The sequence below is a fragment of the Zalophus californianus genome, chromosome 12 (assembly GCF_009762305.2).
Source record: "Zalophus californianus isolate mZalCal1 chromosome 12, mZalCal1.pri.v2, whole genome shotgun sequence".
Taxonomy (NCBI): domain Eukaryota; kingdom Metazoa; phylum Chordata; class Mammalia; order Carnivora; family Otariidae; genus Zalophus; species Zalophus californianus.
Genome location: NC_045606.1, coordinates 48,537,303 through 48,564,581, shown reverse-complemented (window position 1 = coordinate 48,564,581; position 27,279 = coordinate 48,537,303). Strand labels below are relative to the sequence as shown.

Sequence of the window (27,279 nt, the reverse complement as noted above, 5' to 3'; positions counted from 1 at the left end):
AACCATCACCATCATCCATTTCCAAAAACTTTTTTCATCTCACAAACTGAAACTCTGAACCCATTAAGCAATAACTCCCCTTCCCCCTAGCCCTGGCAACCACCATTCTATTATCTGTCTTTATGAATTTTATCCTTATAATGAGAAGTTTGGTTAAAGCACAAATGAGTTAGAATAGGCAGGACATGACCCTACCTCCCTGGGCACAGTTTTTGGTCCAAATGTGGGGACCTAAATGTAACTAGATTTCACAACCTAGCCACAAGTACTGGTCCACCACAGAAGCCAGTACAACCAGAGTTTTTGCCTAAAATCTTTTTATTGTCTTATCATTAAGCTATTAGTGTATGAGCCTAGAAGCTGCTATTAGCCATGTTTCTACATAGAAAGTGGATTTACAGTAGAAGAGAATACAGCTAACATACAGAACAAGAGAAGGTCAAGTCTAATGGTAGTCCCCCCTTGCCACTAGCTCCACACCTGCTTTTGGTTGACTGCAGTTTGGTTATGCAAGTCAGTATACTTTCCTTTTGATTTAAGCTAGTTTGCATTAGATTTCCCTACTTTAAATCAAAAGTCCAACCAAGTTCGTTGATGTGGTAATACTATCGTGAGGGTGAACCTCACAATGTCATGGCATTTTCACATATATGTGTTATTTCTTGGTTCTACGTCTGGCCCACACTGACCCTAATTTTTACTGTAACACTTGCCTAGAGCTTATGCCTACTGACCTCTCTGCCCCTCCCCTCCACTAAATTAATAACTGAAAGGAAAATGTGAAATTATTTCTGGTAGCATTGTATCTTTCTCTTTCTCTCTAAAAATCTACATTACAGTAATTGGATAACTGCCAGAGCTTGAAGTACAGCTGCATTTTTGAATTAATTAAATATCATAATCCTGTTTGCAGCTTCTGTCAGTAACTGGAATGAACGTTATAGAAAGAGCATTTACTAAAAGGAATGTGTCGTGTAATTTAATGTATGCTAAATGTAGGTGGTCTAAAAACTATTTTACTGCATTCCTACTTTTGCTCATAAACTTTAAAAATTCTGTCACTAAAGTGTGAATACCGTTCAACAAAAGGAAGTCAACTAAGCCCTTTATATAACATTATTTTAAATAATCTTTTCTATATTTTCGAAGTCAGATTGTATAGTTAGTTAATCCATCTACCTATTATAATATTAGGTGGTGAAAAATGTCCTGCATCCTGTCTCTATACATTCTTTTTCAATTTCCTTTTGTTGACTTTTGTTATATTTTGTATCATAGCTTTAGTAACTAGGATGTCTTTGGGTGAAGAAAATCCCTTATTTCCGATCTTTGTCATTTGCAAATTAGTGACTCAAAGTATTACATGTGCACTCCCATAATTGTTTATCTTGGTGTGGCCCATGCTGAATATTATTGCTACTATCAAAATTATTTTGTTCTTTGACATGATCTCTTGCTTTTTTTTTTTTTTGGTTATGTTTTCTCTAAAAGTTCAGGAATTGCTTGTCGGAAATCCTTTGACAAGAAAATTTACCAAGGACGTTACTGCACTGGTAAACTTGACAGTTTCTTTGCTAGGAAATTCTAGCTTCCAGAGCTTAACTTCTTCTTACCCTACAGCTATTTTTTTCCTCCTGCATCATTGTCTTCATATACTATTCTTGTTTGAATAAACTGTTTTTTATTAACTTCATTTTATTACTTTGATATGGATCACACCTAAACTGTACAGCAATGGTAACATAACAAGTTCACACTTTGTATTAATTAAGATAATTTAAGAAGCTTTATTTAACTGATAGAATGACCCTGAGGCTGTCATTTCGAACTCCACCTAGGAGAGACCCATCGGAAAATCACAGTCTAATTATAGTTTTTTCCTATGGCAGCTCCCATACCCTGGATCATATCCTGTTTATCTGTAAATGCTCTTGATTGTTCCTTCCAGTAACCCTGAGTGTAAGTCCTTCTGATTCATCATGCACAGGGCCACTAGCAGACTCACTGTCATGGACAGGTGTCAGGTTTGGAGTAAAGAGATTATCATCAGTTATGATGTTTTTATTATAATATCAGGACCCTAAGCTTTACGTGTTTAAACAGCATGGAAATATCTTGCGTCCATTAACAAGAAGTCCAGGGGGAGATCAGTTCTAGGCTCTAAATAGTCAGGACCAGAGCTCTAGATCTCTGCTCGTTTTAAATCCTACACTCCTCGGGGCGCCTGGTGGCTCAGTAGGTTAAGCGTCTGCCTTGGGCTCAGGTCATGGTCCCAGGGTCCTGGGATCGGGCCCCGCATCAGGCTCCCTGCTCAGCGGGGAGGCTACTTCTCCCTCTCCCTCTGCCTGCCGCTCCCCCTGCTCGTGCTCTCTCGCTATCTCTCTATAAAATAAACAAATAAAATAAATCCTGCACTCCTCTATGTTGGCTTTCTTTTCAGGTTTTCAGTTAGCCTTTCCCCTTACGAGACAGTAGTAGCAGCTCCAGGTATACATTCTGATATGTCACTACTGAGGGGAAGAAGAGGACTTCCTTCATGTTCACCTTAGGAGAGGGACAACGTTTTCCTGACTGCTTCCCTTCCACGTGTCCTTGGCCAGAATAGGGTCACATGCCCACCTAAAATCAGTCACTGGCAGGGGGAGTGGTATTGCTAGGATCGGTAGATAATCCAGATCCACTCCGATGTGTTCTCAGGTTTCCCTGCCAGGTGGACTCATCCCTCACTTTGTTTGGAAGCGTATAGTTCACACTCATCTGCCTGGACTCCCACATAGATGCACATAGATGCCCTCCTCCCCCTGCTAGAGCTTCTGCACCACCCACTGGCTGCACTTCTTCCACAAGGACATGATCCTCATGTGGCTTGAACTCTCACACTGTACACACTTGTCTTCCCATCTACCCTCTCCCAACCCCTGCGGCTGCTCCGGCAATGGGCCGAGGCTCTGAATCCTTGTATGGGCCCGCTGTAGGGATGGACACCTCCTTTACTCCCTTGGGTTCCAATACCCGTGCCCTCCTTCATCCTGCGGAGACTGACTGCTGGCCCAACAGTGTTCTGTTCCAGAAAGAGTTAAACTTTGCTCAATGCAATTTTTATAGCAGTCTATTTAAAGAATAACAAATAGCTATCTATTTAAAGAATGGCAAATAGCTATGTACAAAGTAGTAAAAAAAAAAAGCAATGAGATTTTTCCACTCACAGGAAAAAAAAGGTGTCAGAATAGAAAGCTGCAATAGTGCGTGCACCCTGTCACTATAGTACAGACAGCTAATAAGTGTGGTTTCCATACATTAAGACAAATATATAACTATTTCCCCACCCATCAGCAGTATCTCAAGTTATAGAAATGGAGAATAGCAATTTCAAAGGACATTTTAACTTTTAAAACTGGTTAGTGATCCCTGTAAGTTGGAAATAGAATAAGAATGTGGTCTCGTTGGCCCCCACGCTGAATTTAAAAGAAAATAGTTGCTTTTTTTTACGAGTTAATGTCACGGTACCTCTGATCAGTCCCCAGCATAAGTGCGTTGCAAGGAGGCAACTTTGAGCGGCAATTAATCTTTGAGGTTGCTACGTTACCTGCAAAATTTCCCCAACAGGCTCTTTTTACAGATGAGTGCCTACAGATGTGGCTCAGAGGGTTAAGTACCTGGTGCAGGGTCACACATCGGGGAAGTGGAACAGGCACGACCCACTCCCGGGCAGCCTGGCTCCTTTGCCCTTCCTCTCTGGAGTGTGTGCTGATCTGTGGGAAAAATACCTGACTGCGGTATTATCTTTAATAGGAGAAAACTGGGAAGTAACTGTAGAAGAGAAAGGATTAATGAATCATCCGTTCTGTGGAAATGAAACAGCTATTGAAGAATGATGCAATCGAGTCGCATTTATTGACAGGGAAAAATGTTTAGTTTATCACACAATGTTTGCTGTAAAAACTGAGTAAGGACCATCTACGGATTATAAAGAGAACCATTTGGATAAACTCATAAATGCCCAAAGCAGGGTAGAAAGATTCCAGCCAAATGTCCACAGTCTGGTGGACAGTCTGGTGAGGAGAGCAGAATTTGGGATATGAAAAGAGGAATGTCAGGGGATGGAGGTGTATCAACAGAAAGGAAAGGTTGAACAGGTCAGCTGAAGAAGAATGCTCAGGAGGTCTATGCTATTCGGAGGATGGGGTAGATCCCACAGGCTAGAGGCGAGGGCTCTCATATCTCAGTTTCATGCAGGGAGATCAGCTGCCCAGACCAGCTCCAAGGTGATATCAGGCATATCTAGGCCAGGTGTGCTCAGCTGGGTCCCTCATCTTTTCAGGGTTAGCAGGAACCCTGTGCCTACCAGCCCATCTCAGATAAATGCTGCACAGAGCTTGGAACCGTGGAGGGTCCCTCACCAGATGGAAAAGCTCAAATGGGTCCCAGAGACTCAGCTGTCCCTTGTGGAGCTTCTGTTGTGGATTGGCCAGCCCTCACTCATGAAAGGTCTACTCAAAATCTTCTCATCTGGCTTCAGGAGAATTCAGGAACCTCCATCATGTTCTGGGAAGGTGGCTGGTGTGGGGGCCCTCACACAGCATTGAGACTCAGTTCTTGGCGTGGGAGTGAGTGGCTAGGGTTAATTTGACAGTCTCTTGCTTTTGAACCATCGTCAGAAAGAAACTTTCTGACGACGAGGACCAACTTCCAGAATTTCAGGTCAAATAGGTGAGTCTTGGAGCCCTTCTGTCATAGTAACTTCTTCTGTTTTCATATCAGTTATCATACGATGTTCCTTGTCAACATATGAGTAACACTGGGCCTCCCTGCTGGTGTTAAACTGCACAAGGGCAGATCTTGTCCCCATGCAGCCAAGAACCTGAGCCCAGGATCAGAGGGAAGACTCAGCCTGGCCCTTCTGAGGCCTCTCTAACTGGTCACAAGGTCCACAAAATAGCTGGGAGAGTCCTGGGGACTGGTAAAGGGGGAAGGTCCCCATGTTTGAAGTCTACATTGCTACCCTCTGACGGTGGCCCCAGGTGGGAGAGGATAGAACTCCAAGGCTTCTCCCAAGATGGTAGTGTGGTTATCCTCATATGCTTTCATCTCTTAGCAAATTCACTACTCAGTTTCAGCATTTTCCTAAATCAATCTGTTTAGCAAATATCATTTTGGGTAAAATTTGATAACCTATGGAATTTAGAAACTTGATGAAATTGAAACAGAAATAATTTTATGGAGAAAAAAGTCCAATTGGGGTTGTGTTAAATTTATAGATTAATATAGGAAAAATTCAGATCGATATAAATTACTGTGATTTCCCATCCAGGTGCAGGAGCATGAAATCTTACTTGATTTGAGATCGATATCTCGGAGGTCAAGATCATCTTCTTTGCTTCGCGCCCCCCCCCACCCTTTTTTAAATTTTTAAGGCTGACTTGGCTATTTGTGGTTAAACATGGGATATTGGGCATAGTCCATGACAGAATTTGTACTTGATCTTAATTGGGGTAAGCCTTCTGGAGCAATTTGAGGAAGTGGTGATAGCATTATTCCAATATCTTTGGTGAATCCTTTGACTCTGGAAGTTTCTTATGTGGTGATTTTTGAAATAATGAAGAGCAAGTTAGCCATAGTGATTTTATTAAATAACATTACCATTAGCTCTCTTCTTTCTGTCCATTCTTACTTCTCACAAGAATTTTATTTACCCAAAAAAATCTGCTTAAACTCTCCTATAATACAAGCACTGTTTTAAGCACTAGGGACTTAAATAAAAAATAAAAATCTCCTTAAGATTACATTTTAGTGAATACAACTCAGTGATACAACATGAGGTATCTTTGTCCATAGTTGGGTCTGTGAAAAACAGGAAGAAGTTGACTCTTTCCCAGTGAAGGTGTAGTACCCTTTGAGCCGTGTGTCTTATTTCTGCTCCCCAACCCCACCCCCCGCCCTTTGCGGCACGTGGTTAAATTCTTTGCTCTCTTCTGATTGAATGGGGCCAGGTGACTAATAATTGCTGATGAGTTGTAAATAGAAATAATTTGGGTCACTTCTGGGTGGGAGCATTTAGATGGCAGTATAATATCATCCAGGATGCTTATTTTGTCGACATGAGGGTGGGCGGCATTTGAGACGGTGGCTGCTTCATCAGTCTAGGCTCCCGAAGGACAACTACACAAAAAGACAGCTTCCCCCTTAGCTACTCCCAACCGATGAGAGGACGAGAGTATGGCTGAGACATTTTGCGATACTTATCTTCTGAGATTTTGGGGGGGAGGCATTGTTTGTCACTGCAGGATAGCTCAGCCTACACCCACTGATACAACACGTTTGAAGGAAAATGAAGTGAAACATTTTATGAGGACCTGCAAGCCCGCCAGGTGCAGAATTATACTTGTACAGCACAAGTAGGCAGATACTGATCAGCCTTTGTACAATATTCCTTCCACTAGAATGCACTGGAATCATCTAGTAACTGTCTCTTGTCTTTTCCATTTTCCTGTTCCTGATCAGTGGCCCCACATTCTGTGCTCACAGCTCTGGGTCCTTCCCTATTTACTGCCTGAGATCCTCTCTTCATACACTTTGTAACACTGTTGAATTGGATCTGGCTTTGACCTTTTATTGTGAATACACCTATTTCTGGTTTCAGTCTTTTTTAAAAGAGTTTATTTATTTGAGAGAGAGAGAAAGCACATGAGAGGCGGGGAGGGTCAGAGGGAGAAGCAGACTCCCCGCCGAGCAGGGACCCCAATGTGGGACTCGATCCCGGGACTCCAGGATCACAACCGGAGCCGAAGGCAGTCACTTAACCAACTGAGCCACCCAGGCGCAGTCTTTCTATGTGCTACATTGTGCCAAGTACAACATGAACATCTTTTTTTGCAGCCAAAAAGGACAGTTTAGATGACATGTTAATTTATCTGAGTGGGCTAAGGTAATGCTACTTTGTTCCAATGCATGTTGATACACTTAGGCTGACTATCATTTCCAGCATTATTACTTTATTAGTAAATGATATTTTAGTTATCTATGTCCTGTCCACTTTCCTCCATAGTTTAAATGAATGGGGGATTGGTAATAGTGGAGGACCACTTAGGCAACTAGAACTCTGGGGTATGTTTTGAGGGCAGTTTTTTCAACATTGGCTGTATGATAAAAATCGGGAGATCTAAAAGATCCCAGAGCCCAGGCAGCACCCCAACTGATTGCAATGGAATCCCTGAGGCCAGGACTTTGGCATCAGTATTTGTTAAAGCTGGCCCCACCCCTTGACTCTGATGGACAGTCGAGGTTGAGAATCACTCTTTTAGACATTAGTGCTGGGTCGGATGAAGGCAGGTAACCTCCGTAACTAGCAGCAGGAGGACCGAGAGAACAAGGTCTAGGAGATAATGTTTTGCAGGGCCTCCCAGCAAAGACTGACCTGCCATAGTGTTGCTCCTGACATGCATCGAAGCTGGGCTCAGACCCACCTGAAGACTGCCAGGATTCTGTAATTCGTGCGGGCTTCTTCTCCTCTCTCTTGCTGCAGCCAGAGCATGAAAAGCTACTAGCAAATATTTAAAAGTCACATCTAGGTGAATAGAATCATACTGCAAAGTCCAATGAGAGAGAGGCAAAGCCTGAAGTATGAAAAATCGGGAAGACACTGGAATGGAGTCGGGGAGTTGAGCAAAGGTGAGAGGGAAGGATGGAATTCCCACACCAGGCTACAGCTAGTCTGCGGAGACCCAGGTCCGTTGTTGGGACAGCCACCGTCAGAGAGTATGCTGAGCCCGGGCTGGGAGGAAAGAGCAGATGGCATGGGGCAGAGTTTGAAATAGAAGCCAATCCTTAACAAGGAATAAGAACAGCCTTCTAGCAAAATTGCTTCTGTATTTATTCTCCTTGAATAATACAATTGGGCTATATTACAGGGTTTTTTAAGGCAAAGAATAGTGTTCATTTATGAGGGAAAAAACCTCAAGCAGTTGAATATCTCATAAAAATGACCCATCTTAGGGAGAAAGTAACCTGAGTCTACCTAGATATTTGTACCTCAATGTAATTCTACTAGGGTATGTTAGGGGTAAGTGTTTTCTATTTTTGAAGTATAAAGTATCTTTATACTCTATAGTATCTACTTCCATGCTTATGTGCTTTTCCTTTCTCCCCCCTAACATCCTTTTTACCCCCTGACACTTTCTCTCCTTTTTTCTCATCTTTCTCTAGCCTTCTGCATTTTTTTGGTTCCCTGCCTGCTACAGAGACTCCACCCTCCAGATCAGCACACTGGGCAGCACTTGCCCTAACTTCTGCTCATTTATTCTGTTCATCATCACTACCACCCTTTCTGGCCACTTGTGTCTCTTCTCTAATCTCAAATTCTTGCCTCTGTCAGGAGGCTTTGCCTAATCCGTGAGACCTCATTTCTCTGTGGCTTCCACAAGACCCCTGAGAAACCTGAAGCTGCAGCTAAATCTCTCCAGGACTCCTTGCAGTGACTTACCCAATGAAGCTTTGTTTAGCCTTCCCAAGAAGTGAGGCACTTGTGCCCTCCATGTTTAGGGAAAGCTCCTGCTTGTCTACAGAGGCTGATGGAGGGGCTGCATGCTCCCGGAACCTGAAATCTACAATCCCCACTTGAGAGTGTCATTATTTCCTCTCCTTGATCTGCTTGCTTCGGATCTAGTAGATCCTCTCCCTGTTCTGTCTCTTCCAGTCATAGGCAGATCCTGCCAGAAATCTGTCTGGGCATGATTCCCTTGATGCTTTGTCTCTATATACTGTAGTGAAAAAAAAAATGGCGATTTTTTAGGTAGAGGAGGCTCGGGGCAGCTCCCACATTCATTCTGCCTCTGCGTCTCACTCTTTGATGTCCTGGGACCTCTTGCTTCCTCTCTGTCTGCTGTCTCCCCAACCCCTGCCATTAAATGAAGATTCCTAACTCGGTGATGAGGGGAAGTTGGGGTAGGAGGGAGAGAATACAGAATCTCTCAGAATCCCTGGAAGTGGGAAATCATTTAAAAACTTTTCACTATTATAAGATTACTGTATATTTTTAAAATAAACAAAAAGTCTTGCTTTTTAAAAAAAAAAGTTATGCTCCAGTAATTTTATATTGGCTAACTGCAAAAATTTTTAAAGGAATCTCATTTTTCTCAAAAGAGAGTCAATTTTGTTACTGGTCAGTGTAAAATTCCTTACTTGGTTCACATTTGTTACAAAATAGATCATTAAATTCTTAACATCCTATTAAAGAAATACTTTATAGATGGCATTTTGTACATCTTATTACATCATTCAGGGGACCTACAATGTCTTCTGACTTCTTGGTGATCTTTTTTTTTTTTTTTTTTAGATTTTATTTATTTATTTGTCAGAGAGAGAGAGAGAGCACAAGCAGGGGGAGCTGTAAGGCAGAAGGAGAAGCAGGCTTCCTGATGAGGAAGGAGCCCAATGTGGGACTCAGTCTTAGGACCCTGGGATCATGACCTGAGCCAAAGGCAGATGTTTAAGCGACTGAGCCACCCAGGTGTCCCTGTTTTTGGTGATCCTAAGAAGGATCTGCAGATTCAGGAGTCACCAGCCAGATGATCCTGTTGTAACATTCTTATCCACCTTTTCCCTAAAGGTTTAGTGCCTTTGATATTGCCTAATTTCTTTATTCCATCAAGGGTTGCAAAATGGTGACTTTTCTTGCAGTCTCTCTGTATTTATTAGCTCTCTGTATTTATTAGCTCTATAAATAACTTTCTCTTGTCAACGATGTGTTACCCAGAAATACCATTCGTACCAGCACAACAGAAAAAGCGCTTTTTGTTTTTCAATTTATTGATTCATTTTCAGAACGGTGGATTGGTAGTAGAAACCTCCAAGGATGACCAATGAGTTTTTCTTAAAGTTTTAGTATGAATTCATGGATTTTCACATGTTTCAATCCACTATAGTCATTGTTATTTTTCATTCTACTGTCATTATAGTTCACAAAACAGAATATTAAGTTTTTCCAAATTTTCTTGTCTGGTGGGCATACACAGGTAACACAGCAGAAAATCTTAAGGTCACCTGTGTGTCAGACTATGATGAGTAAGGGTTGGTAGTTGTTTTATGTTTATGAAAATGGGCCTGGGTATGGTAAAAAACTAATGATAAGATTATGGTAAAAGGTAATGGACATATGGGTATTCACCATAAAATTCTTTCAACTTTGCTGTAAGTTTGAAAATTTTCACAATTAAGAAAGTAAATGACTTGGATATTAAGTTAATACTCTGAAATAAATAAGCGGGACTACATCAAACTAAAAACCTTCTACACAGCAATGGAAACCATCAACAAAATGAAAAAGCCACCTACAGAATGGGAGAAAATGTTTGCTGCTCCTATATCTGATAAAGGGTCAATATGAAAAAAAAGAACTCATACAATTCAAAAGCAAAAAAGCCAAGTGATCCAATTTAAAAATTGGGCAGAGGACCTGAATAAACACGTTTCCAAAGAAGACATAAGATGGCCAACAGGTAAATGAAAAGGTGCTGAACAGCAGTAATCGTCAGGGAAATGCAAATCAAAATCGCAGTGAGATTTCGCCTCATACCTAATAGAATGGCTATCATCAAAAAGATAAGAGATCTCAAGTGTTGGTGAGGACATGGAAAAAAGGTAACTCTTGTACATTATTGGTAGGAACATAAATTGGTGCAGCCACCATGGAAAACAGTGTAGAAATTCTTCAGATTAAAAATAGGACTACCATATGATCCAGCAATCCCACTTCTGGGTATGTATCCAAAGGAAATAAAAACAAGATTTCGAAGGGATACTTGAACTCCCATGTTTACTGCAGCATTATTCGTAATAGCCAAGATATATAAACAACCTGAGAGTCTGTCAACAGATAAATGGATAAAGAAGATGTGGTATATATATATGCAATGGAATATTATCCAGCCACAAAGAAGAAGGAAACCCTGCCATTTGGGACAACGTGGCTAGACCTTGAGGGCATTATGTTAAGTGAAATAAGCCAGACAGAGAAAGACAGATGCTTCATGGTGTTGTTTCTGTGTGGAACCTCATAGAAACAGAGAGAGTAGAAAAGTAGTTACCAGGGGCTGGGAGGTGATGGAGAGGTTGGTAAAAGAATACAAACTTTCAGCTATACGATGAATAAGGTTCGAGAATCTAATGTTATAGCATGGTGTCTATAGTCGATAACACTGTATTGTATAATTGAAATTTGCTAAAAGAGTAGAACTTAGATGTTCTCTGCCCTTCCACCACTGCAAAAAAGGTAAATGTGTGAGGTGATGACTCTGTTAATTAACTTGATGGGGAGAATCCTTTCAAAATACACATGTATGTTGAATCATTATGATGTGTACTTTAAGTATCTTATGATTGTATTTATCAATTATACCTCAATAAAGCCAGAAGAAAAAGCCTCACTTAGTGAACACATTGAAAGTTGTAGCATCACACAAGAGAATAGGAATTAAGGAGTTTTTAGATTTTGAATATAGAAGGAGATGTATAGTCTATCTTTCCCTTAGTGCATTGACATTTTTCATAGTGGCACTCACACATCTACAAGGTCTGTTGACCTCTGATATGGGAAATTTTTCTCAAATTAAATCAAGACTATTTAGCTATGCAGGGATAAAAGAATCTTGATTTGTTTGAGAAACATATTTTGAAAAGTTATGATGAAGTTTAATGGGAAACATACTTGTATAGAAGCCTGGGCATAAGGTTGAAATTGATCATCACATTGTTTGTTTAGAAAAGAAAACATAACATTTGAAGAATATGTTAGAAGCATTGGATTTCTTCACATGAGAACACACACATTGAAAATGATGAGGCTTGGATAAAGCATACATTACAGCTCTTTTTTCCTTACTTAGAAGTGTTGAGCTTAAAAAATACGTATATATTATTGGGTATTCTAAAAATCAGAATATTTTTGCATAGGGAATACTTTTAGGGAGAAAAGATACAAAACAATAGAAACATTTTGTGAATAATACTAATGATCAGACTCTGACAATTATTCTACAAATGGAAGAATAAGATGACAATTTACAGCAAGCCAAATATGTAGATTTTAGGCAGTAGCCTATCATTGCTCGCCTGGGTGGTCTCCCACTTCCCAGAATAGAGAATTGTTGAACTTCATGGTAGTCATGTTCTACTTTGCACCTTAGGGGCCTCTGTGTGTGGGGAGGGCGAGGGGAGCGGGTGCTAACTTTTAAAATGTCATAGAAAGAGGTCAAAAAAATCACAGAAGAAACTTTGTGAGTTATATAAACCAACCCATTTACCCCTAAGAAAAACCACACCTGAATTCTTCCAGGCAGATTAGAATCTTTCTTATTTCTAAAGACCTCCTGAGAAGGAGTTTCCATTTCCTTACTTTAGTGTTTAACGGGCTTCACTCTCAAGACCACTGCTCTTTTGCCTGTGTTCAATCTTTCAAGACACTGCCAAGATTTTATTTGTTCTTATAATTTCCTCTACCCGGAAGGAGGACAGCCAACTCATCTTGCTTCAGGAATACTTTGTCCCTCTGTTCCCCCTGCTGCCCACCCCCAGCCTTTTCTATGCTTATAATTTCCCCCTTCTTAGGCAGGGATTGCAATGCCTTTAGGGATCAGGCGGATAATATCTAACTTAAAGGATTTAAGATTGTAAGGAGTGGTGTCGGAGTGGAGAACCAGTGCTCCTTTGAAGGCATTTAATTGCATAGTCATTATATGCACATTATATGACTTTGGGGTGAACTCTGCTTCTGAGCTACCCACTTAACATCCTTGCTTTAGACCTTCCTAGAAGGGTAGAACACGGAAACAAGATTGCATTTGGCTGTGTATACAAGTAGAAAACCGAATCTTAGTTTAACTCTGGTGAAAGATGTCGTCGGTCTGTATTCTTCAGTACTCTGAGCACTCTTATTGTAATATAATTTCTTCTGGATGCAAATATTCTGCAGGAGATTTTAATGTACACATGAGCTCCGAGATGGCCCGCGGTGATCCTTGTCTCCCAGTGTTCATACCCTTGTGTGTTAGCTGTGTGTGAGCAGCAGGATGTGGTGGAAATGAGGACGTGTGCCTTCCGAAGCTAAGTCGTGTAAGTCATGTGCAGCTTTCCCTTCATCTCTTAAAGCACTTGCTCTGGAGGTCCCTAGAGCTGCACTGTGAGGAAACTTCAACCGCCCCGTGCAGAGAACCGCGGCCCTCAGCCAACCGCCGAGACGAATTTGCCAGTCTCATGAGTGAGTCCCCTCGAAAATGTATCCGCCAGTCCCAACCCCGCCTTCAGATGCCTGCAGGACCAGGAGACAGCTAACTACAACGGAAGGAAAGACTCCGAGTGAAAACTGCCAACAAAAGCCCTGAGTTCATGACCAACAGAAACTTGAGATGTAATAAACGCTTATTATTGTTTCAAACCACTAACTTTTAGAGAGACTGGTCGGGCAGCCAGAGATGACATGGCAGGGACAGTGGGTGGATTTAGAACCATCAGTCCACAACTTGCGGTGTCTATTACTTAAAAGGAGTAGACACCTCGAAGGAGCAGATGAAAGAAGCCGATGTCTAAGTGGCTGTGATTTTTTTTTAAAAAATGCTACATAATTTCTCTACCCCAAAACATGCCTACAAATCCGATAGCACGGTTACTTCAGTTTCATACGTATGAGCCTTAAGTGTTTTTCAAAATTATCTCTATACAGGGTAGTCAGTCAGTTAATGAGTATGTGTTTAGCAGGTGTGTGCTTTGTACCCCTTCTGGTGAAAGCTGGGGTGTCGCCCTGGCTTGTGAAAGCGAGCCTGCTGTGTTTGCGGTTGCAGGGAGCCCAGCTGAGCCAGGGCGCCAGCTCTGTGCCCCTCTGTCCATCCCTGTCTGCGCCGAGGCCATGCTTCCCAGGAGTCATTCCTGGGCAGTGAGTGAGTTGGCAGGGTCACAAATGGGAAGCTCTGTTCTGTGGGCTGCAGGACCCCTCTGAAGGATGACTTCACGAGGCCCTGCCAAAATCTCTTACCACTATACTGCACTCCAAGCCTCTCCCTCCCATCCTTTTGCTTTGCCTCTCTCATTCACCTGAGGTGGGACAAGCATTAGGGTCTAACGGGCACCCCCTTCCCCTGTCCCTCTCCAGATTCCCCTCACAGGTGTTGTTGCCTCAGATTTATCTCTTGCATATTTAGTTCTGTCTTGACATCTGCTCCTTAGAAGGCATGGACTAGCACGTACCGTAGCACATGGGGCATCTGGGATGACACTGTGACAAGAAGATGTCATGAGCAAGGCTAAGAAGACTTGAGGAGGACTCAAAAGATAAGTAACAGGTTGTATAATTTTGGTTAGGCAACACTGGTGCTGTGCTTAGAAACAAATCAAAGATTATTTATGAGGACTTTAAGAGGAGCCCTATTAGCAGTGGAAGTGTGATCTGAAAAATGAAGATACGTAAGGACGGGGTATGTGGTGTTCTGTCTGATAAAGTGAGGTAGATTTAGGCATCGAAAATAATACATGTAGCAGATGCTTGGGTGCCCTGCTTCATCTTGCCCTTGGCCCACCTCTGATTTTAACTGTGGCAGTGGTGGACGATTCTGGACAATCTCAGACTCGGGACGACAGCATCTTACCTCAGGCATGTGCCAGGAGAAGAGTTACCAGATTTAGAAAATCAAGAAGGAGAAAGAGGAGGAAGAAAAGAAAAGGAACAGAAGAAGAAGAAGAAAAGAAGAAAGTTTGCCCAGATAAATAATGAATAATTTTTTAGTGTGACTATGTCTCATGTAATACATATAATGAAAAAGTATTTACTATTTTTTATCTGAAGTCCTAATTTAACTGGGCATCTTGTACTTTACTGGCACCCCTAGCCAGGAAGGTCTCTACTTTTCTGTCTTGGAGCTTTTTTTGAAGCCGTGGGAGCTTTCTCAACTTGTACCTCTGCAGCCCAACAGTGAAAAGGTTTTAACGTCCCAGCAGGAACCCTCAACTTAATGGAGAACTGTAGCTAAGGGATCAACACTCAGCACCTGTCCTTCCAATGGAAGAGGGGGCCTCCTGTCCATCTCTGAGGTCCCGGCAATATGGAGTCTCCGTTTCCGACAGCAGCGGTCTCGGGAACACAAGCCTGGCCTGGCCTCTCCTTGTCCTCCCTCTTCCTGTTTCTTCCTGTTTCTTCTGCTTCCTGTGGTTGTCCTTCAAATAAATCTAATTCCATGTCTTGGGATCTGCATTTGGGGGAATCTAAATTAAGACAATGTAATTATTGATAAAGGCCACTATATGCAATCCCTTTTCCCAAAAATAATTTCAAGCACCCATAAATTTGAAAAATGAGTTTGCAGAAATAGATGATTACTTAATTATATGAAGATATAGTTTTAGGTTCTAGTAAATCTAGTAAAAATAATTAGGCAATTTACACTTCAGGAAGGGACATTTTCCTTATTCAACTGTAAATAAAATAAACCACATATTAACTTATGGTTAAAAAAAATTCTCATGAAAACATGAACCCACCACTATGTAAAAAGTCAGCAACTAAACCTAAACAAGTCTATTTTCTAGTGCACTTTCAAGGCAGTACGAGTTTTGTTTAAAGAAGCGATAGAAACAGTTTGTACGGGTATCTGTAGTGAGTTTGGGAAGTTTGCGATTCTGAGCTCTCAAATACTTCTGGTCATCAGTATAAATATTGTGATACTATTGAAGAGTTATGTTCATTTTTGGCACTGTTTTGCCTTTCATCACAGTTTTCCAGTACCTTCAGAGTCTGCGAGGTTGTGCATAAAACAATCAATCATCCCCTTTTGGCTGTTTGGCAGAGAGAGCCAATGACTTGTTCTGTCATGAACTGAATTCATATATATTCATGAGGCCCAGAGAAACACTTCATTGTTTCAGATTGTTTTGTTATTTTAGAATAAATCATAAAGACACCATCCCACCCATTGCTGGTAAAGAAATATTTGTCCTATGATCCTCACCTTTGTGGTTTGTAGTGTTTTAACTTGCACAGCTTAGCCCACATTACATGTTATTTTTTTTTTTACAGTACGTTGCATACCTTTTTTAAAAACACCATGCTTGTGTTCCCTTGTATCAGCAAAAATGAGAAGCATCCAAAGACTGAAATGACATGTGTCCGAAGTTAGAGTGATTTCATTTTCCCAGAATGAGGGATTCATGGAATAGTAAACTTCCTACAGGTAGATACTGTGTAAGCTTCCAAATATCAGCAATCTCAACATTTTTTGCCCTCCTTTACTGGTGCATAAACTTCCAAGAATTGGTTGTAATGACATGATTTTGTACTCTGCCAGGGTGTCTGCATGAACATCAGTAAGAGCCACGGTAACAGCCAGCAGCATGAAAACAACTTGCTGAGAAAGCTATTTTAACACCTCTGATTAACACAGAAAAGGAGGTGGGTAATTATATTTAAAGCCATCCAAATTCCTCCCATTGTCTGTCTTTCCTAATCAGTAATCATATGCTGGTCAAATCATGTAAAATCGAGGGAAATAAAATCCAGAGACAGTGAATCCCAGAGACATAAAAGCCATTGAACACTCTTAATCACCACCAACGTGGTTCTCAGAAGAGACAGTTTATTGGATCGTCCCTTTGAATTATGAGTTCAGCAATAAGACTTGATTCAAACATTTACTGTCTTGGCTCCTAACAATGGCTATTTGTTTAGGTGGCACAGTGCCTATTTAAGACTTAGTCAAATTCTTGCCATGGGGATCAACAATCTTTAAGAGGACAAATGGTAATATAAATGTGGCTCCACACAGGGCTGGAATCAGACAGCTTGAGTTGAAATCCTGGCCCTGGATATATTAGCTGGTGAAACTCAGACAACTTATTTGATTTTTAACCCTGGATTTTCTCATCTGTATAATATAGATGATAGTGTTTATCTTATTATTATGTGACTATGTGCTGGCCATAAAGTAAGAATCTATGCATTTTAGCTATTGTTGCTATTCTTATCTGCAAAAATATGGAACCCAATCCATCTAGATTAAACAGATAAAGAATTTATTAAAGGAGACCCGGTGCCTCAAACATTTTGGAAGTACAGAGAATCAGATGTGGAAGTGACATAAAAAGGGCAACAGTCTACGTCATATTGTAGAGCTGTTGAGGGGCACATACACTGGGGCTCACACAGGAGTGACATAAATTGTGGAGCACAAAGCAAAGTGAAAATACGAGGCATGAGGCCACTTGTTCAAAAAGTGGGAAATTTTCCATTAAAGTCACTAAAATATAAAGCTCTCTCTCCCTTTTTTCTGCAGTCTCTCTCACAACCCGTCATGGTGGGTGTTTTTTTTTGTTGTTGTTGTTATTTTTATTATTTCATGTGTTCTGAGCAAAGAAAAGCTAAATTTAAAAAAAATTTTAATATGAATTTTATTCATTTTCATGTCATACCTTGTCAGTCTTAAATGCAGATACAGAAGCATTTGGCTCATATGCAGAATGAATGAAATCACTGCAATTCATATATCATAACCCGTGTGTGCTTATGTATTTCATTCTTACCAGAAGAGTAGAAACACTGCCCAATATTAACTCAACTTTTTATTTCACTTCTTCATATGTGAGCATTCTACCAAAGCTCTCTACCTGTGGCATTCTAACGAGCAGGAAGAGCTGATAAGAAAAGGAGACATGGGTTGCCCCATTTGTTCCTTTTCTTCTGTATCAGCCTTTTTAGTGTCATAGAGTTGGCGACCACAGAGGAATAACATGAGTCAGAACAGCCATGAGAAGGTTCCTTGGTCGTTTGTGTTTCTTGGCCTTTTTTCTGTTTTGGAAGTAAGATCTGGTTCAAATGGGGACGTGTGGCCTCTCAGGGCTGTCAGCGCTCCTCACCCCCACACCTATCACTCTGTAGTAAATGTGAACACGTCTACTTTGTCCTTGCTTTGAACCTTGCTGGACTCCTACACATCATGGTTCTATGGAATGCTGTGCTTACTGGGTCAGTAGATGCAATATGCAGATGGGCTGTAGGGAATTGAGGCAGATGTGCATATTGTGCAAATTATTACATGTAGCATAATCTGGTTGGGGTATTCCTTGGGAGGTTTTATTTTTAACCCAGAAAGACATATGCTTTACTGTCTGAATGTTCTTTTCCAAGAAAGTAAATGCTAGTGTCAGAAAATGCATCTACTTGAAGAAACTCACATCATGCTGCATGAGGCCAAGTGAGAGAAACATGTATATAAATTTGTCAGTGTCCTCTTAGGTGCAAAGAGCCTAAGGACAAATGTCATCTGACAGAGTATGTTGCTTATGATCCAGAACTAAAAAAAAAACAATTCCCTATTGGAAAAATTTGCAGGAGCTTAAGCCATCTTTGTTATCCCATAAAGTCAGTTCCCAAGGCTCTTCCCTTGTGACCTGTCATCAATATATACCCTCAATACACACTGATGAGCTGAACTCATAGTAAAAAAAATGCCTCCCCTCTAATACCTGGGCTTGAATGTATAAAATCAACATGATAGGCTGTCCTGAATTCTTGAAATTCATTTTCAAATTCATTTTTCATTCTATTTTAGTTTCATATTATTCTTTCAAGTCAGATTTGTTCTTTAACTTTTAAAGCACATTAATTTTGGTGTGTAACATATTTCAGTCTATCTGATGTATTATTCAAATAAATTATGTGAACAATTTCTTGGCTATAAGATTGTTGGAATATTAATCTTCCTTTCTGTTTTATTTCACTCTTGTAAAGACCTTACATTTTGCATGCTATAACAAAATGTTAAATTAAGTCAGAAATACACAATTCTTTTTTTCAGGATAGAAATACTGTAGATAACCTGGCTTCTATTTCTTCGCTAATATTTATCAATTCAGATGATTCGGATGAAATTATATAATACAGATACATGCACGGCACACTGGGAACTTATTTGTTACTTTATTTGTCGTGTGTTTTTAGAACTGACATAAGAACGTATTGCTCAATACATATTTGTTAGGACAGATGATTCTATGAGTAACTTATGAGCATTCTAATGAAGATATTGATCCACCTCATAATAGATAAAGAAAGGTAAACTTGATAAAACTAGGTTTCTCATTTTGGGTTACCAGCATTTTCAATTACATTTTAAGAAATTTTTAAAAAGGGATTAGATCAAGGAGAAGAAAAGTAAGAAACTTCTCTGTAAAAGTGGTCACATGGGTGTTTTTCGAAGCTGAATCATGAAGTTATTGAGCACAGCCTTGATAGTCTACTAGTTCTGCCCTTACTCCTCAGGAAAATGAAATGTAGCTGGGTTCATGATGGCCCATATTAAATTTCCCCAACCCTCTTGAAGCTAGATGTGACCATGTGGACTGGATTTTGAGACCAATGAGATATGAACAGAAGGGATGTGTGCAATTCAGATTGTGTTATTAAGGGTAGAAGAATAAAAATCGATCTTATACAAGCGCTTGTGATTTTGGATTTATAGTACATATGGCCACATTTTAGTTCTAAATAATGCAATATCCAAGATAGAATGTTTTGGGGGACAAAAATATGGTAAGAATTCATTAATTTTCCAGTGAACCAAATTAATGTAAGATGGAAATAGTTGACATATATATATATATATATATATATATATATATATACATGCAGATATGTGTGTATGTAAATGTTAGTTATAATAATCAAAGATTTGTCTTCCAAATAATTTGCCTCTATTCTCTACTTGGTTTTGGAGCTCCGGTTTTCATCAAACACTTGCCTAAGTTGTCTCTGGCCTTTCAGGAGGCTTGAGTGCTGGTAAGGTGGTCCCGAACAGCTTAAGAGAACAAAGTTGATTTCCTGTAGGACATGGAAAGACTTAAAGACATTGTTAAGAAAGGCAAGTTACAAAAGTATAAATTCAGTTGAATAACAAGTACAATAAATAAATTTATATATAACTTAGTATGTATATATGCAAATTCATGTGTGTGTGTGTGTGTGTATCCATGTGAATATATAAATTAATAAAAAAGGCTTTTGAGGATATATGGAGAATTGTTTATAGGAGTTACTGCTGGAGAAGAGCAGGCATTTGGTTGGGAGGAAGGTGAAGGTGAAATTAAATTTTTCAGTCCCTATGCTTTTTGTTTGAATGCTGTATAAAGAATATGCTTTCAGAAATTACTCATGGAGTTCATATATGTGTATGTGTAGTGAAATTGAAATATATTATTAAAATTAAATATATATATAGTATATACTTATTAAATATTTATATATGACAAAGTAAAAGCAAACTCAGGAAGGCTTAGTTTAGTTATGTTGCCTAAAGAGACTTTAGATTTTTTTATTTTATGATAAAATCATCCCTGGTTTGACTCCTGGTTCAATAACTTGCTGGCAACAGTTAATGGGTGAGTTACATGCGTTATTAAAAAGCATAGGTTATGGGGCACCTGTATGGCTCAGTTGGTTAGGCGACTGCCTTCGGCTCAGGTCATGATCCTGGAGTCCAGGGATCAAGTCCCGCATCGGGGTCCCTGCTCGGCAGGGAGTCTGCTTCTCCCTCTGACCCTCCCCCCTCTCATGCTTGCTCTCTCTATCTCATTCTCTCTCTCAAATAAATAAATAGAATCTTTAGGGAAAAAAAAAGCATAGGTTATAATGTAACCTTGGAGGGTGGCTGTTAGTATTGTATGTAATATCACCAGACCATTCATGCATCATTGCCTGATGCATTAGAGGCACTCAGTGGATGCTATTATTATTGAGATGATTCTTAAATGTGGAAAACTGGAATGAAATCTTTTTGATATATCATAGTTACAATTTCATTAAGCCAGGTAAAAATTATGATGAAGGAAAAGAGGAAGCTTGATAGGAAAAATGTAGGCAATGTTTGATTTTATTTTTTTAAGGATTTTATTTATTTATTTGAGAGAGATCACAAATGGGGAGGAGGGGCAGAAGCCAACTCTCCACTGAGCAGGGAGCCTGATATGAGGCTCAATCCCAGGATCCCGGGATCATGACCTGAGCCGAAGGCAGATACTTGACTGACTGAGCCACCCAGGCACCCCGTAGGCAACATTTTAAATGAGCATACTTTGTAAGTGAATTCAGTAAAGTTACATTTAAAAATGTTTTATAACATATATAATGTTATCTATAAATTAATTTATAACATTAGGGATCAAATAAAAAATAAAATGAAGAAGTCCTATTCATAATAAAGAAACCAATAATATAAACAGACACAAGAAAACCAGGAAAGACTTTAAAAAGAAGTCTCCCAATCCTATACAAAGAAGATAAAAAAAAGTAATGTTGAATCTTCTTAGATTGTATATATGGGATATATATCATTAAAGTAAGTAATTCATAAATTATATAAAATTCCTAAAAATCTGGTGTGTTCTAGTTATAATGTTATCAGTCATAATTTAAAAATGTGTGTCATAAAAATATTGGTCAATTGCACCCTGTGTATGTGTGTGTGTGTGTGTGTGTGTGTGTGTGTGTGTGTAAACTCTCACAAGATCCTTAACCGTGGCTATGTGTATGTCTTTTGTCATTTACGGTTATTGTTTTACTCTGATGTTTTTGCAAACGTGCTCCAGATAAAATGCTTCATCTTCAAAGAGATTCATGGAAGAGAGCCTGACAAGTACTGTAAAATAGAAGATTCTGAGAACTTTAAGATCGTAACAATGAACTGGGTAAGAATTTCTAAAATTCTAATGGAAAACTGATGGATTTATAAAGCTGTTAACTGAAGATGAAGCAAAACAAGAATTAACTACATAAGATGAATGAACTGATGAAAATATTACAATTTTTATGACTTCATTTAAAATATTGCTGGTTCTTCAGTGCTTTTCTTTCCAGATTTAAAGTACAGCCTTTTTGGTTGTGATCACTCTTTTAAGTGATCTATAACTTCCTGTAATTTTGTAATGTATCTTTGTAACCAAAGTTAAAGTATTTCTCTTTTTCTCCCTACCTGATCCTTCCAGAATTCAGAAACCCTTATTAAATATTCTTATTTTTCATGACAATATATGTATTTGCATAATTTGATAAGAATCTGTTTTCCTTATAACAAGACACAATTGGACAAGTCCTTGGCTTGGATTCTTAGCCTCAAGAGGCTTTTGAAAGTCGCATCTGAGAGTCCTTATGAAAAGTTCCAGCAAAGCAGATTTAAAAGTACCTACGTGATCAAAAAAAAAAAAGTACCTACATGATCAATCACTATTCTTGTTGTATGTATGTAAATACTCAGGCCAAGTTTATTGAAACTAGACTTAATTTGCAAACAGATCAGTGTTACTATGGTTATCTTTGATAGAAATGGGGATGATTATAAAGAGAAGAAAAATTATGTTTCAGTAATACTCCTTTGTGGATGTCAGATTCTAGGGTTGTTAATTGTCTCTGAGGTTTTGTTTTCTACCTGTAAACTGGACTGAATCCTAAATTCTTAGGATTTCCTCTAATATTTGCCTAGAACTCTCCAAACTAAAATTTGCAATTTTCTCCCACTCTTTTGACTTGGAATTACTATAAAACTAAAACTGTCATTTTCCTGAAGTCAAGCAAGGTAGAGCTAGACAGCCTGATAAAAAAACTTTAGAGAAATCAGCACAACACCTTGTGTGTGGACAATCTTCCAATCTTCATGCCTGTTGCTATGTGGCCACTTAGTAAGATCACCAGAGACATTTATACTGCAAACTAGGGAAATCTGTCCAATGGTCACTGTCTGCCCTCGCTCCATCTGAAGATGCTGTGAAATTTTCTGACATCTAGAAGTTTTCTCAACCGGTTGCTGTCCAAACTCAAACAGAACTTTTAATTTGTTCAAACTATTTTTTGTTTTTCTTTTGTTTCCATAGAGATGCATCTCATTAAAGTACCTGATTGCTCACATTGTATTGAGGCCTAATCTAGGTGGAAGTGCATTTAAATACCACCCTTGGAATAAAATATCCTCACACTCATTCTGTCCCAAGTAATCGTGGGGATATATGATTGCTAATACATCATGTTGTGCCAGTGTAAATAACATTTAAAAATCATAATTCATTTGAGTTATTTGATTGTTTAAGTCTTGGTTCCTGGGAGTCTCTGCTCTGGGGAATTTTTCAATCCTTGGCTGTTGATCTTATAGTCATCAGATTAACCTCTCTGGTATGTTTTATACTCTTGGGGGCCTTAAATGCCTGTCGGCAGCCACTCACCCAACAAATGGTATCCATCAGGATTGAACAACTGGGTGAAATCAACAATAACCACATAAATGATGAAGACGATGACTACATGGCCCTCCGGCCTGATGACTCAACGAATGGAAACAGCAAATATGTGACTCTTCAGCCTGGCTACATCCATGGTGCTAACCGAGAATAACGATTAATGCTGTTCTGGTTGGTCATATTCTCAGCCTGCCAAAAGGGGAGAATTGTTAAAATAAAAACAAATAGGGACCAACCTTGAAAATTCCCTGAGCAGAAAAACCAGTGTGGTCTCACAAACAAAGCTTAAATTAGCATATTTTCCAATACTAATGCGACCTGGGCCATTTCTTGCTGATGCCTCTGAAAATCAAAAGCGAAACTTAAACTGCTTTTCAAGGCTGGTATGAGGTAACCTCTGACCCATTCCTATCATTTAAGAAAATTCTAATTATTATAACCAATCGCTGTGAAGAATAAACAGTCACTGATTCCTCACTATGCAGACTACTTTATAACAAAATAGCCCCAAGCCTCATTCCACATTTTGGCTTGAATATTCCTCTTTTGCAAACTGTCTTTTCAGTGTGTGCACAATAAAATTTCACTAATTGCTACTTCGGTGCTTCATGGGTTTCACTTTGGCTGTTTCTGAACTTTTGACAAGTAGCACTTCTCCCAGTTACCCAATGGAGGTGGCCTCTGGAAGTGTGAGACCCCAGAGGAATTGCCAGTTGGAAGGTGTCTATGCAGTCCTCACAGATGGGCGACAAGCCCGTCCTTGAAAGGCAGCTGGGGGGATGCACCTCCGTGTCTGCCACATTTTGGGGAGAACTTGACAAAGTAATTTTAAAGCTTAACTGGAAGATTATGCAAACACGAAGAGCCAATGAATTTTGAAAAAGGAGAATAATGTGAAGGGATTTGCTCTGTCAGGTATTAAAACATATTTTAAAAGCCTCAGTGATCCCTGGTAGTACTGTCATAGGGATAGATCGAAAGCTCAGTGACACAGATCTGAAGGCCAAAACAACCTCCTGCTCACCTAAATATTTAGTGCATGACTGTGGGACAGCAGTTTTGTTTTTTGAGATACTCGGAAGGTGAAGGCAATGATATAATTTGTGAATATCAGGGTACTGTCCTGTAGACTTGCTGATAATCGGGTTTCTAAAAAAAAAAAAAGAAAAGTTGGATAATTTCATGCTGATAAAAATGTCCATAAATGGAAGCAATTAGGTTGTTGATGTAAGATCTTCTGGGATGAGGATATAAACCCCAAATATGTAAGATATAAACCCCAAAACTTTAAGACTCATAACAAAGCTGGAGGTGGACCGTTCACTCCGCTATGACAAACCTCTGTGTGGAGGGTCACCAGCAGCTGTCAGTCCAGTGACTGACAAGCCAAGCAAAAGCACCTAAATCTAGTGTATCTGCTCCTTTTCCGTGGATCTTTGCATTTATGGATGTTTTGCTAATTAAATCATAATTATGGTACGTGTGAAGTTGAGTAGAAATGTGAGGCTTACTCTCTTCTGATTAATCTGTAATTCTCCTGAAACTCTGAAATGTTAAGGGACAAAATCAGTGGGAAAGGTTTAGATGTTCAATAGATTTTTTTTTTTTAATTTACTTAAAAATCGTTATTTTTTTTCTGAGCGGTGCTTGGGTGGCTCAGTTGGTTGAGCATCCAACTCCTGATTTCAGCTCAGGTCATGATCTCAGGGTGGTGGGATTGAGCCCTGATTTGGGCTCTGGGCTCAGAGGGGAAACCGCTTGAGATTCTCTCTCTCTCTCTGCCCCTCCCCCTGCTTGCATGCTCTCTCCCTCTGTCTCTGAAGTAAATAAATAAATCTTTAAAAAATTTTTTTTGAAGGGGGGAACATAACAAAAAAGATCACTACCTGCATCCTATCCCAAATAAACTTTTTATAATAAAGTCTGTGAATCACAAAGAATAAAATGTACATATATGTTTATCTGACCCTGGTGATAGGGAAAGCCTTTATAAGCTTTAAGATATAGTCAGAAACCATAAAATAAATGAAATATATATGTGATCATGCCCCCCCACACACATAAATCTTGTATGCAAAAATCATATACGATTGCCCAATGGAAGTGGCCTCTCAGCAGAGTCTAAGACAGAGATCCACGTGTGGGTAGTTTATTGGGAAATGTGATCACAGACTGCTTGAGTGAGTGACAGAAGGAGGAATATAGGTCAGCAAAAACAGGCAATGCAGGGGTACATAATCCAGTTTGCTACCTTCTGTGTGTTGGATTACTCGATCCCTAGAGAAATTCTGAGAAGACTCCAAACAGCCACTTGAAGGGAAAAGGAAAAAGTTCCACTGCCCCCAAACCTCATTCATCAAAGGTGGCAGTAACCAGAGAATATTGATTCCTCCACATTTTCAGTTTGCAAAAATGAGTACCAGAGCATTCCTGGGGGTATGCTACTCTGAGGTCAGAGAGAGCCCAGAGCAGGAAGCAAGGGGATTGGGGCAAAGGGTTTCAGGTGAATGCTCTCAGGCTACACCCAAGGGAAGCTGGGTGTCGCCAGCAGGGAACTGGACTCCGCCACAGCAGCTGGAACAAGAGATGAGGCTGGAGCCCGAGGAGGCGCACAGGAATGCTCAGGACAAGGAGCAAGGAAAACCATCAGCACGATTAAACGGCAAACAAAAACCTGAGAGAATACTTTTTATTCATGATAAAGCATTAGTAACTTCATAGGTGAAGACCTCTTACAAATAAATAGAAAGAATAAAGTAAATACAATTTGAAGATGAAGAGACAAGGTATAAAGGAAGAAAAAATCTGATGCCAAACATGAAAAATGGTCCCGTTCATTGACAGTTTTAGAGATGAAAATGTGATATTTAAGATAGATAGTTTTCACCTACTAAATTGACAATTCAGTAAAAAATTATTCTGCTCAGGTTTAGGTTGGATCGAAAGAAATGGGCATTTTCACATATGGTTGATGATTATACAATAGAATATTTTTGAAAAGCGATTGGCATTATTCACCAAAGTGCTAAAATGAGCACATACAATAATCAAGGAATCATTCTTTTTATTATGCTTTCAGAACTTAAGCTAAATAAAAACATGGAATAATTTGCAGAATAATTAAAAATGGCCAATTAACAAATGAAAAAAAGCACCAAATGCAGTAATGAGCAAAGAAATGAAAACATGTAGTATTTCTTCCCCCATTAAATTTTAAAATATTCTTTATTAGTTAAATATCTGGGATTTAAAAAATTGGCAGTGCTAAAGGCTTTTAAAGGTGGAACTTCTGCACTGCAGGTGAGTTTGTACATGAAGCTCTGAAAACAATTGGACATCAGGTCCTGAACATCATGGAACCCATTTTAAGGAAACAATAAGAAATACAAATATTTATGCACAGAGAGGTTTGCCCCAGTGTATTGAAATTATCAAAGAATTAGAGACAACTAAAAAGTGTCCATTTAAAATACAACTACATGCATGAATGTTAAGGATGAAAGACTAGAGTTTCTCGGTTCAGTCAGGAACAGTGTAAGATTGCTCATTGTTGCTGCTTTAACACTGGTGAGGGGAAAGTTTTAATTAGAAGAATAAATACCGATACATGATGGGAGGAAATATAAAATATCGAAAAGACAGGAACAAAGTTATGATTGTCAGACGATGTGATTACCAGAAAATACTGAGTCACTGAAAGAAGTATTACACAGTATCAGTACTGTGGTCAGTTACAAGATCAATGATCTAATTCTGCAGCTTTTCAATGAACATTTAGAAAATATGATGGAAGAAACTCATTTCAACTGCGGTCTAAAACATAAAATAGGATTATGACAACACTTACAAAACACACAGTTATGAAGAAAACCCCAAAACCTGACGCGGGGACAGAAATAAAGAGAATACATGGGCAAAAATTTAAAAAATTAAGGAGGTAGGAGGAAACTTCGGGAGGTGATGGCGAAGTTTACGGCCTTGACTGGAATGATAGCTTCACAGGGGTCAAGTTATATACATTACCTACGT

General features: G+C 39.4%; 1 protein-coding gene across 9 annotated transcripts in view; it reads left to right on the top strand.

Annotated features, from left to right (window-relative positions):
• The window catches only part of SOSTDC1 (sclerostin domain containing 1), a 56,926-nt gene that overhangs the window by 11,840 nt on the left and 17,807 nt on the right, over window positions 1-27,279 (top strand). For 5 of the 9 annotated variants that reach the window (XM_027574231.2, XM_027574234.2, XM_027574232.2 and 2 more), the window contains 2 exons: window positions 16,323-16,426; window positions 21,613-21,711. The exons of 1 other annotated variant lie outside the window; for it this stretch is intronic. The gene's annotated coding sequence lies outside the window, so the exon portion shown is untranslated. The remainder of the gene's footprint in view (window positions 1-16,322; window positions 16,427-21,612; window positions 21,712-27,279) is intronic. 3 more of the 9 variants (XM_027574238.1, XM_027574235.1, XM_027574236.2) reach the window with 2 other exon arrangements.